The 12,275-nt window shown below is 37.1% G+C and overlaps 1 protein-coding gene and 1 long non-coding RNA gene across 2 annotated transcripts in view; both read right to left on the reverse strand.

The window, feature by feature from the left end:
- LOC126965444 (synaptotagmin 1) overlaps positions 1 to 1,892 on the reverse strand; it is a 28,615-nt gene extending 26,723 nt beyond the window's left edge. Inside the window, exon 1 of the mRNA XM_050809067.1 lies at positions 1,751 to 1,892. The gene's annotated coding sequence lies outside the window, so the exon portion shown is untranslated. The remainder of the gene's footprint in view (positions 1 to 1,750) is intronic.
- Positions 1,893 to 6,846: 4,954 nt separating this feature from the next.
- Positions 6,847 to 9,135, reverse strand: LOC126965452 (uncharacterized). Its single transcript, XR_007729539.1, has 3 exons — positions 9,066 to 9,135; positions 8,218 to 8,330; positions 6,847 to 7,435 (listed from the first exon to the last, which is right to left on the reverse strand). It is a non-coding gene; the product is annotated as an uncharacterized LOC126965452 (long non-coding RNA).
- Between the last annotated feature and the right edge of the window lie 3,140 nt (positions 9,136 to 12,275).

Consider the following 12,275-nt stretch of genomic DNA (forward strand, 5'->3'; position numbering starts at 1 on the left):
TTTTATTAGACAGTCCTACATTTTTTCCTCTTCGATACCTTCTACTTCATGAATACCAACAACGGATTTTCTTAAGGTCCACTCTCTGTCTTATAAGCTTTTCTTATTTGTGTAGGTAGTCTTCCTCTTTTACTTTTCCAGTAAGTATCTACTATCTGAGCTTCAGCTACATATAGTTTTTCTCAAAGCCCACTCCCCGCCTCTAAGGGTTTTTCGCGGAGGCTTTGATGTTACAATTTTTGACAAGACTGGACGGTAAATACTTCTTAGTTTATTGTATTCACAATTTAAGAAATACTGCGCTTTATTATTTCCAAAGCCGACATTAATAATTAGATATAAGCCACCCAGACTTGAAACTCTCAAAAGGCTCTGCCACGTAGGCTTGACATACAAACACCAACTGCATAAATAACTTTCTAATCCCATATATATTATAGTGATATACAAAGTTATTTGTGCAGTAGATAACTGGATCGAAATTGGAAAATATTTTGTCTTTCCTTTATTTATACACCAAATACTAATTGTATTCTAAATTTGAAGCTTCTAAGTCTGCTTGAAGTGCTTTTGATGATCGCTCAGTCAGTGAAAAAATTAAGAAACTTTGATTATTTATAATTCTTAAACTACTGGTTCAAATAGAAAGAATTTAACCCCCAGGTACAGGCTTTCTGTCCAGTATGACTCTCACTTCGTCTGACGTCTGCTGGACGAAGGCCACCCCAAAAATCGCCATGACGATAAGTCCTGCGCTGCCCTCATCCAACCCATTCCAGCAGTTTTGACCAGATACACAGCACGAGATCGCCATTCGAGGACTTTAGTGCCCCAAAGGCCATCTGTCCGTCGAGCTATGTGCCCTTCGCAACTTTGGTTGTCAAGTCAAGATATAAATAAAATTTAAAGTTATGGTTAATAGATGAATGCATAGTTTAAGAGACTTTTATAGCCATAAATATTAAAATTATTTTAAACTATTTATTTGAGAGTGATATCGACAAGCTTATGTTTTATTATGATGTTATTTTAAAATGACGTGTGTTAATAACGCAAAAATATATAAACTTTAATATTGTCAATTAAATACTTGTATGACGATTTAGTGGTGAATTTTGCTGTCCCACTACCAATTATTATACAAAAACTATGAAACCATGATTAATGAAAAGTAAATAAAATTCATTTCATTTCAGACTCGACAGAACTAGTATGGCAAAACAATTGTTCCAGGGATAATCAGTAATTACAGTTTCTTTATTGGTAACTCCTGCTTGTTAAGGAGCTCAGTCAGATTCGTTTAAATGTTAAGATATTCGAGCTGTTAATCTAATAATCATCTGTCCGTAAGCGGAGATTATCGCATCCATGTAAGAACCACTTGCAAAATAAAAAAAAACCTGCGCAGAAAACATGCGCAACAAACATCTTACAAACGAGTAAAGGTCAAAAGAATTAATTATTTTATAAGAAAAGTACTTACTTACATAGATTTTGTTTGTGTTGTAAATTATATCGAATGGATTTAGAAATGCAGAAAGAGAACACAAACACGAAACCACAATAACAAATACGAAAATTTTGAACTAAACCATGAGATTGTCAATTATTTGATATTATCAATGTTATTCAGTCACTTAAAGGTATCTTAATACTATTTAAGTCATTATGTCAATTTAAATGAGTTAGAAAGAGAAAATATATTTGTATTTAGAAGAATTAAAAATATTGTGCTTATTAATAATCGTACCTGGCCGATATAACAGTGATCGTGTTTCTTATCTAAACAGCAAAATATCGTATTCCATTCTGGGAGTCACTGATAGGTATAATTAAGGCTGTTACGGATTTACAGCCACTAGGGAACGGTTTATTCCCGAAACTAACTGTTCAGGGGCGCTGTTGTCGCGTCTTCATAATCAATAAAGTCAGCGAATACAGCGCTTTAAGTAAAGCGCATTTTTGCAGTAGATACTACATGCCAGTTTCTTGATCGACTTTAACGCTTAAATTATACATAAAACTAAATAAATAATAAAATATGACATTAGTATAACCTTAACTTAGATAAGATAAAAAATTTCACCAAATACGGTTTAAAATAACACAAAAGTTTGACAATAAATGACTCGTGTATTTATTGCCAAATTTTAGACATGAAAGCATTTTTGCTTGTGTTATCGAAGGGCAGATCATTCCCTTCCCTGAAATATTGTCCATCCACCATGCTCGGGAACACGCGCCACTTTTAGCTGGATGATGCGTTCACCAAGAACTCTACTTCATGTTCTTAAAATTTTAGTTGTTCATATACTTATACATTATTTATAATTTAATTTATTTACAATGTGTGTGTTCAGTACACACACCATTATCTACTGTATTCAATAAATATTATGGTTATTTTTAATTAATTTACATTTTTTTTAATTTACTTTTTGATTATGTATGGTAGTTTTTGAAAACCACGCCTTGTGCCACACACGATCAGAGGCCTTCGCTATACCTAACTGCCATGCCTTCTCCGTGGCGAGTGCTGGAATAAATGCGCTAGCACCGGCGGCAACCGGGACAGACGTTCTAAGCACGATGAAAGAAATGCCGGGCTGCTCGACTTCATAATGTTCAACGAAAACAAAACTTGCCGAACAGTTTTCTCTTTTAATTGTACTTCAGGCATAGAGCTCTGACACCGTGCGAAAGTCGGCGGTCGACAATAGTCGAGTAGGACGCAAAACGATGCACTTTCTCTTTTGCCGTATGGATCAGGGTGCTATTCCCCATGTGCAGAGTGGCAGGGACGGCTGGTTGAAGTTGCCAAAAGAACGCCCAGAACTCACGTGTTCCGGTCAGGTAACTAGAAAGCTGCTCGCCGATTTTGACAACGTGCCTCAATATCGGACGCCGCTTAAAGAATCTGGAGGCACGGTTATATTTTCGCTATAAAATTTTGCAGTTCGAATTATCTACATAAGTTTTTGTGTAGTACTAAGTTATATAAGTTACTATGGTTTTTTAACTATCCCACGGGAACTCTTTGAATTTCCGGGAAGAAAAGTATGTAAAACGTTAACCGATAATATAAGGTATCTTTATGCCAACATTTATTAAATTAGGTGCAGTTTGTTGTTGTGAATTAAGCTATCGAAGTTGCTATAGCATTTGAACTATCGCATGGAAACTCGTTGAATTTCCGGGATGAACAGTATCTAAGATGTTAACCGGCAATAGAAGGCATAAGTTGTTATGTACTGAGCTATATAAGTTACAATAGGTTATTAACTATCATAAGGGAACTCATTAATTTTCTGTGATGAAATGTATCTAGGAAGTTTACGGAGGATGTAAGGTACCGTCATGCGAAATTTCAATTAAATCAGTCCAATTGTTTCAGAGATTAGTCCGTAAAAACTGACAGAGAAAGAAAAAATCGAAAAAATCCGGGATTTGTTCTATTGCTCTTTTTACATCCCCCTGACACGGTGTTGCGTTTTTTTTCTTAATACAGAAATTCGATCTCTACAGTAATTTTATTATAAATAAATAGATAGATTTAATTTTCAAATCATGTATTTATGTCATGTCGGTGACGCGAACCCTCGAAGATTTTCCTCTACCAACTGCACTTAATGCATAAAATTTCATTTAAAATCACTTGAGTAGTTTTGGACTTCATCACCGACACCAAATTTTATTATACGTATAACATATAAAATTTTATAAAACAAAGCTTTAAAAGTAGCGCTTACCGCGCTTTATGTATTAAACCCTTGTATTGCCAAACTTCATTGATTTTGTTAAGGTCGTACTACAGATGTTCTATAACCATTGTAGGTTTCTAGGTTGGCACTCCGCCATTTGATTTATCGGGGCCACATATATTAATATTATATTTAATTTTGTTGCCTCAGATTAAAAAAAAATATAACAGTTAATGGACCTAAATAATATGTAAAATTTACATATAATATGGCCTCGAAAAAATTAAAATTATGAAATATTATATTCTCTATAACATTTACGGCCGTTCCCGAAATTCAGTCTATCTCCGGTTGTGGCCTACTTGAGATAAAAATCGTAACTATCGTTGAATTTTCTGTCACAATAAACTAATCGACGGTAGCACATCGTATCCGTACACGCTGTCTGTTAATGGGAAGACGTATAGCTTACCAGCGATAGAAGTTTGTATGGAAATTGCAATTCACGCGTCCTAATATAAGGCGATAAGAATGACTTATCGGGTATATTGGGACAGCTTCAGATTATTGACAGCTAATTACTGACAGTAGAAGGTAGTAATTTATCTCTATACAGATAGAGGTAGATTACTACCAATATACAGTAGAGCGTCGATTATCCGAACTAATTGGGGGACGTGGGTGTTCAGAAAACCGGTATTTTCGGATAATCGAACTACCTATTGTATATTGATTCAGCCATACATATTTACATACATACTGTAAATGAAAACCATATTACATTTTACATTATATCTTTAATGATAAATAGGAAATAAACAAAAAACTGTGCAGACAATCTTGTAGTACAACTTGTCTTTACTAATTACAATTAACGCTTAAAAAATCTTGAATCTTCGTCTGCCGAAGTAAACCTACCCGCTTACGAGCGGCTAGATCACGTACTTTTTTGAGAACAGATATTTGATACTGGTCGCTCTCGGCCTGTGTTTCAAACCAGCGCAAGGCAATATCTAAGCAAGAAAACGCTTCTGAAGCACTAACTATGTTTTCATCTTCATTATCTGAACTTGTAGTTGATGTGGTGCTAGCGGTGGCGTCAGCCTTATTGGTCATAAGGTCTAAAATTTCGCTATCCTGCATAATTTGGTACCCGGGATATTCATCGTCGATATCCATCCCTTCTCGAACCTGTTCTTCATCACATTCGTGGTAATCGAGATTTTTTAGCATATCTATCATTTCAGACATATCTTCCTGTTTCTCATTTACACATCCTTTTTGAGGATTTTTCCCTATACCCAAAACTTTATTCCACGCTTTTTTCAGGTTCTGTTCTTTTACACTGTCCCATGCTGCTCCGATCATATAGGACGCGTCTTTTAAATCAATCTTTTTACGATTTCTTATCAGGCTTTCTTCTCCATCCTCTTCTTTTTCAAAAATTAACTGAGGCGCGAGTATGGCGCCCGCGAGGCGGTCAAGGCGCTCGCGGGGCGGGGGGGGGGGAGCGTTGATCCGCGCGTTACTACTGTTCGGATAAGCGGTCGTTCGGTTGAGCGACGCTGACGTTCGGATAATCGACGCTCCACTGTACTATCTAGAGATATAGTATATTGGGAACGGCCGCAAGTAGTTAATGCCATATTAAACATGAATATTAAGACATTCAATACTTATAAGTATTATGTAAAGTGAATGACCCCGAGTCATTACGGCGCCTCGATGCCTTCCTTCCGGCTCATTCATCAGATCAGCTCGATGGTACTATTTTCACAAAAATTATCTATTTAAGTTTGGTAAGGTAAGGTCGGATAGAGAGCATGTTTTAGATGGTGGCTGGTGGAAGTTGCCCGGCGAGTGTCTTAGCTCGTGGAAGTTGCTGGAAGTTCATCCAGTCTGTAAGCGAAAGATAGAACTGTTTTTTTGGAAGAGGATATGCGTACGGATCACCTAATGTTAAATGATATCCCGCCACCCCGATTCATTTGCAACACCAGAGGAATAACAGGAGCGTTTCTAGGCTTTAAGAAAGGTGTACCGTACCTACGCGCTTTTTTTGGTATCCATGTCGTATCGTCGTGGAAACACCGCACATGGAAGCTCATTGCACAGCTTGGTTGTGCTTGGAAGAAAGTTCCTTGAAAATCGCAGTGTGGAGGAATGCCACACATCCATATGGTGGGGATGATAAGGATATCATAAGCCAATATAACTACCGGAAAATTAGGAAATTTGTGACGTGTCGTGCGAAGGTGGATTAGAACAATTGCGAAAAAACAGATATTTGTAACTGATTGAGTATGTTTATTTTATTATTTAACGAAAAATACAACGGTTATGTTTATATACATATTATGGTTTATACACATATGATATATTATATATCTACGATATACGTTTGTTATGTTTGTTTCCAGTGAATTCCTGAACTAATGAAAGGATTGGAAGTGGGGAGTGCAGTATAGTCCAACTTGAGAGATAGGATCGTTTTTATTTCGATTTGGGACTCATAACTATTTTCATTTGTAATATTTGTTTTGTATGGACATATTTTCTTTGACAGAATTTATTGACGCATGGTTTAACAGTTCTGCTGTGAAACAACTTCATTATAACAGGGAGCATATTTTACAAATAATCTTGGTGTTATGAAATATTATTGACAAATTCATAAAAAACAGCATTTTATTTATTATGTTATTATATATTTATATATCTCCTACGTCGTGTTTTTACTTAAATAGGCTCAAAATACTATTGATAGTGCCGAGCTCGTTAGGATAATCAAACTTAAAGTTCCATTCGTAGTCTTAAGAAACCGACTTTGCTTAAAATCGAGTCCAGCCACACTACCTACCGGAAAAATAGTTATTTTCCTTGTTGCATGCGCCAGTTCAAAAAATTTAGTATTATATTAGATAGAACAAATAAAAAGGATTATAAAACCTGAATTACTAATAAATAAAACCAATTATTTTCATTGAAAATACTCATTTATTCTAAAATATAATTGTTTTTCATCATTTTGTCGAAAGAAAGGTCTGTGTAAAATAAAATAATAACACAAATAAAATAATTTGCACTCAATATAATTATATTGAGTGCAAATTATTTAACAATCAATTGATTGTTTCAATAGCTTTCAGAAAAATGCAATAAAATTACGGTATTAGAGAATGTCTCAATATGCCGCTTTGCAAATTTATTTGTTTCCGATGTTATGTGGGTCATAACATTCTCGTCCCAAATTTTTAGGAATATATCGTCGGAAATGTACACTGGACCAGGACTTCGCTGGCAAGTTTCCTTTCGGCCGGAAAAACTAGAAAAGTCTTCCGTCCTATAGAACACATTATCAACATTCGGGACAAGGTCATTTTGCCCCCCCCAAATCATTCATTTCCTCGTTCATACGTACATCCATACGTTCATTACACAATTCGTCATCTAATTCTTCTCTTTCATCCCACACATTAATATCATCTGCCTCTACCACTTCCACACCTTGACGAAAGTTCTATTCTTTTACGAAACGCCTCATCGTCCTCTTCGATCTCCACCCTGCGCGCGATGGAGGAAGACCTCCATCTCCTCCACCTTCTCCTTTTGCGGAATCGCCGTCGCTGCCCGTATCCGCAAAAAGATAAATCTATTCGGCGCGAAGAGGCAGCTTTCAAAATACGCCGCCCGCTAGAGGAGGAGGGCGTTGATGCAGACTGCATCCCAGATGTCTGAAAATGGAGTGGTAGCTCAATACATTGCCCAGAAAGCAGGTAAGTCATATAACCCAATTAAACTCGATCCAAGCAAACAAAACCAAAAACTTATTTCGAGAGAAGAAGTACCAAGAAAGACACAGGTAAACTTTTCAATATTTATTTATAGCTTTTCACAAATGCGTAATTAATGCTAAGTGATGCAATAAAAATACTCAAACATAACGCATCATAAAAATTGTATTTATTTAGATATTTACAACTACAAAAAGTGATTTCAAATAAGCATTGTTCACAGCATAATTTATTGCGTCGGCGAAGATGTTAGACCCACGCGACGGTTAGAACAATTGAAGGGTTTCGAGTTTCTACTTATCGCTCGTCCGCTTTGTTTATTGCACCACTGTATTTGAACACCGCTTGGACCGAGATTGTTTTCGACTTATCACTGCCGGCATGTTTGCGGTGCCGTCAAACAGATTAAGATTTTTGCAAAACTTTTATTTAACATTATCTTCACAGAAACGACTATTGTTTTCTTGAATCATAAAATAAAATAAACATTTTCGAATAATTGCGGAAAGACACGTGCAAGCAGTTTGAATTATGTTTTCTCGGCTGATTTGGTAATTGTTTTTTTATTTACTAAATTTCGCCAACAAAAATAATACAAGTATCATCATCAGATTACAGTCCCAAAATTGGAAAGTCCCTAAGAAAGAAAATTTATTCTGCTTCTCGTTATAGTGAGTGTGTATACGTTTTATATAATAAAAATAAAAACAAACTAGACTTACACTTGGACCTGCACTGACTGTCGTCCGTGGAATTGTTCGCGGGCTCCCAGTTTGATGGAGATTCCCTCTCGGGCTGGTTTCGTACGAAAAAACTAGATCTCCTTCAGACATGTCTGTGTAAAAAGTAAAATAAAAGAATAATACAATAATGACAACCTTCTTTTTCTTTTAAGTCAGTAAAATTACAACATCGTTATAGTTAAATTTTATTATACGTTTATTTACGCTTTTATAAGATCGGCAACGCTCCTGTGGTTCCTCGGGTGTTGCAAGAGAATGGGGGCTGCGGTGATAATTTACCATCAAACATTTCAGATATAAAATAAATTATATTTTAGAATCAAATATTTGAGATACATATAATACCCAAAACAATAAATACGTGTTGCAAGAGAATGAGGAAGTATATATATAGGTACTTATATATATATAATTTGTGTGAACAGATTTGTAATATTTGGATCAAAAATATAGCACCCCAGATCAAGATACTAAGCTCCGACACACATGCATAGAAGATAGCGATTTGAATATGTGCGTTGATTTTGGAAGGCCCCGTGTTTAAAATCGATAATATATCAAACTAGGATATATTGGGACAAAATAACTACAGAAAAATATAAAACGATAATTTGTCAAATAAATAAAGATATTTCAACATGTTTCAAAATAAATAAACACTAAAAATGAACAAACATAATTCATAGTCTATCTTTAGCCGTTATTTAATTTGGATAGATGCTATTTTCACTGGAGATTTTTTCAAGAAATTTTATATATTATACTATTATAATTATGTAAATGTCTTGGATATATCCTCTATATGTAATATAAAAATAGTTACTTACTAAATATTGGGTATAATTCTTGAAAAACACAAAAACAATTTTTTTTATTCGCACAACCATTCACTTCGGCGCTCGAGAATGACTGACGCTTTGGGTTCGAAAATCAACAACATCGACTTCTGTAGCACATTGTACCTATAACTGTCCGCCTTCATGTCATAATAAGTTCAAAGGTAAATAGAACTTCCTAATATCGAAATTAGGCCCGAAATCGACTGAGTCGTCAAGCTTCAGTATGACTCACTCGGCAAACGACACGTTCTTCGATAGGCACTCAATATACAAAAAAAAATACATTAACTATAGAATCCAAAGTGTAAACAAGTGAATTCAAATTAAATTAGTTTTATTCAAAATATGATTTAAAACCACTCACTTATTGAACGTCACAATCTACCAGAATATTTACAGATTAAAAAGGTGAAATCTTTGGTGAAGTGAAGACTGATTAAATTGAGTGACATTAACATATTGAACACAATTTAAAATTAACCTCAAGCTAATTTTTGCTATCGTTATTGACACTACAAAATTTTTACTAATTACTAAACTAACTAATATGGCTGTATGGGCTTGGACCCTTTGCGTGTCCTAATATTGGACGAAAAAACTAACTAATTACAAGTTCATCTATTTCAACCCAGTGCTCATACGGTCCAAACGTAGCTTAACATAAACGGTATTGTGAGTAGGAAAAGAGAACTCATACATTTCCTAGGTACACACAACATCGACATTACACTCTTACAAGAAACACACCTCGTTCCCACACGACGTTTTTATATTCCCGGTTACACCTGTTAGAGACGTGACGGACAGACAGACGACCGCGCCCGAGGTGGCGTCGCAATTTTTGTTAAGTCAAATATATCGCATCATTCACTTCCACCGGTGGAACATGATATATGCGATATAATTGCAATTAGATTAGAGTCTCACCGCGGACAGACACCCATCACAATAGTTAACTTTAATTGCCCTAAGCAAGACAGTAGAATCACGACAGCCATCGCAAAAGCTCTCTGTCTCGGCAACACCGTCATCTGTTCCGGAGATTTTAACGCCCGCCATAGACACTGGGATTGCAATCGAGCAAATTCCAATGGATCGCGTCTTTTTAATCACTTTGCAGGTCACGAATATAATATTTTAATTCCGGACAAAGCGACCCACCTCCCCTCCAACCCTAGGCACTCTGCCGCTAAATTACAACTCACCCTTGCCAAAAATATCACAAACGTTACAGACCCACTGACTTATGACGTTATCTCGGACCATTGTCCCATTATTTTCGAAATTAATAGCCTCATCCCGCGCATCTCGCGACCTATCTTTAAATACGATAATGCTAAATGGGACACTTATAAAAAACATATTAACGAAGCCCTCCCCTCCCCCGGCTCCTTAAAATTACACCGACCCGAATTAGTGGACAACGCCATACAAACACTGACTGACGCTATTATCAAAGCCCGTAACGCGAACATCTCGACGTTCACACCGAAACAAACAAACAAACTTCCACACGACATAACAAGACTTATCAAACTAAAAAACCAATACCGACATCACGCACAGAGACTTCATACGCGTCGGTTTAACACGATAATTAATTCACTTCAAAACCAAATATCTTTTAAAATAAAATCTCTCACTTCCAACGAATGGAACAAAAGCTCGAATCGCTTGACACCCGCGACAATTCCCTTTGGCAGTTCGCGAGACGCCTTAAAAACGTACACACCCCTCTACCCTGCTTCAGCACCCCCTCGGGCCCCGCCCGGTCGGACGCTCAAAAGGCCGAGGCCCTAGGTACACACTTTGAGCGACAGCATAGACTCACCGTGGATCTGAGCGACCCCGACACCGAAAGCGAGGTCTCGCGGTCTCTAGACCACCTTTACAAAATAAACGGACCGACCGCACCTACGCCAGTTGTACCTCACCGCGATACACAAACCGGGAAAAGACCCCACCTCCCCCGCGAACTACAGACCAATTAGTTTACTTTGCACACAAAGTAAAATATTAGAAATTTTAATTAATAATAGAATAAACTCACTTATAGAATCAAACCTACCTGAGGAACAATTCGGTTTCCGAAGGTCACACGCGACTACTCACCAACTGGCGCGCGTAGTCGAACATATAACACAACAATTTAACTTGAGACACCAGACTGGTATGGTTCTACTCGACCTTGAGAAAGCCTTCGATACCGTCTGGCATGATGCCTTAGTTCACAAATTATTCGAAGCACAAGTCCCCTTTGAATATTGTAGAATAATAAAATCATTCCTTACGAATAGATTTCTTAGAGTTAGAGTCAAAAATAGTTAATCCCCCCCACATCCAGTAGTAGCATGTGTTCCACAGGGTTCCATCATCTCACCGAAGGCATTTTTACTCTACATGAGAGACATCCCAAAACCTCCGAACACGGTCCTCGCCCTGTACGCTGATGACACAGCTTATCTGTGCAGCAGTAAGAACATCAAATCTATAGTCTCCCACCTTAATGCAGCCCTACATTGTGTAAGCAACTACTTCTCTAAGTGGAAGCTTAAAATCAATGACACAAAGACCGAGGCGGTACTTTTCTCATACAAAACTCCCCGTAAACTCAATCTCTCTTTAAAACCACATATTAATAACCACCCGGTCGAATGGCAGTCACAGGCTAAATACCTAGGACTTATCCTCGACCGGAAACTTTCCTTCACACCTCATATTAATTATGCCCGCTCTAAGGCACTTACTGCCTTGAGCCTGTTGAGACCCATTTTCTATAGGAATTCCACTCTCACAACTAGAAACAAGCGTCTACTATACCAGTCCTACATACGCCCGGTCATGACATACGCAAGTCCGGTATGGATTAACACAAATCAAAACAATTATCGTAAACTACAAACTGTGCAAAATAGATCCCTTAAAACCATCTACCCGACCCACCCGCGTACAAAACTTAAACGACTTCATGTAAAGAAAAACATCCCAACACTAGAAAAAGACATACAAGAGGTATCTGATAGCTTCCACAGAGGGCTGCACCGACTGAAGGACGGAATAAACCCCGCCCTCCGGTCGACTTGTAGTCATAAGTCACTCACAGAGTACTGCCTCAGCATAAAACGTTACAAACATGCATTACCACATCACAACTGGTTAGAGCTCACAGAACACTAGCGTATACACACACACACACAC

This window comes from Leptidea sinapis, chromosome 7, assembly GCF_905404315.1.
Source record: "Leptidea sinapis chromosome 7, ilLepSina1.1, whole genome shotgun sequence".
Classification (NCBI taxonomy): Eukaryota; Metazoa; Arthropoda; class Insecta; order Lepidoptera; family Pieridae; genus Leptidea; species Leptidea sinapis.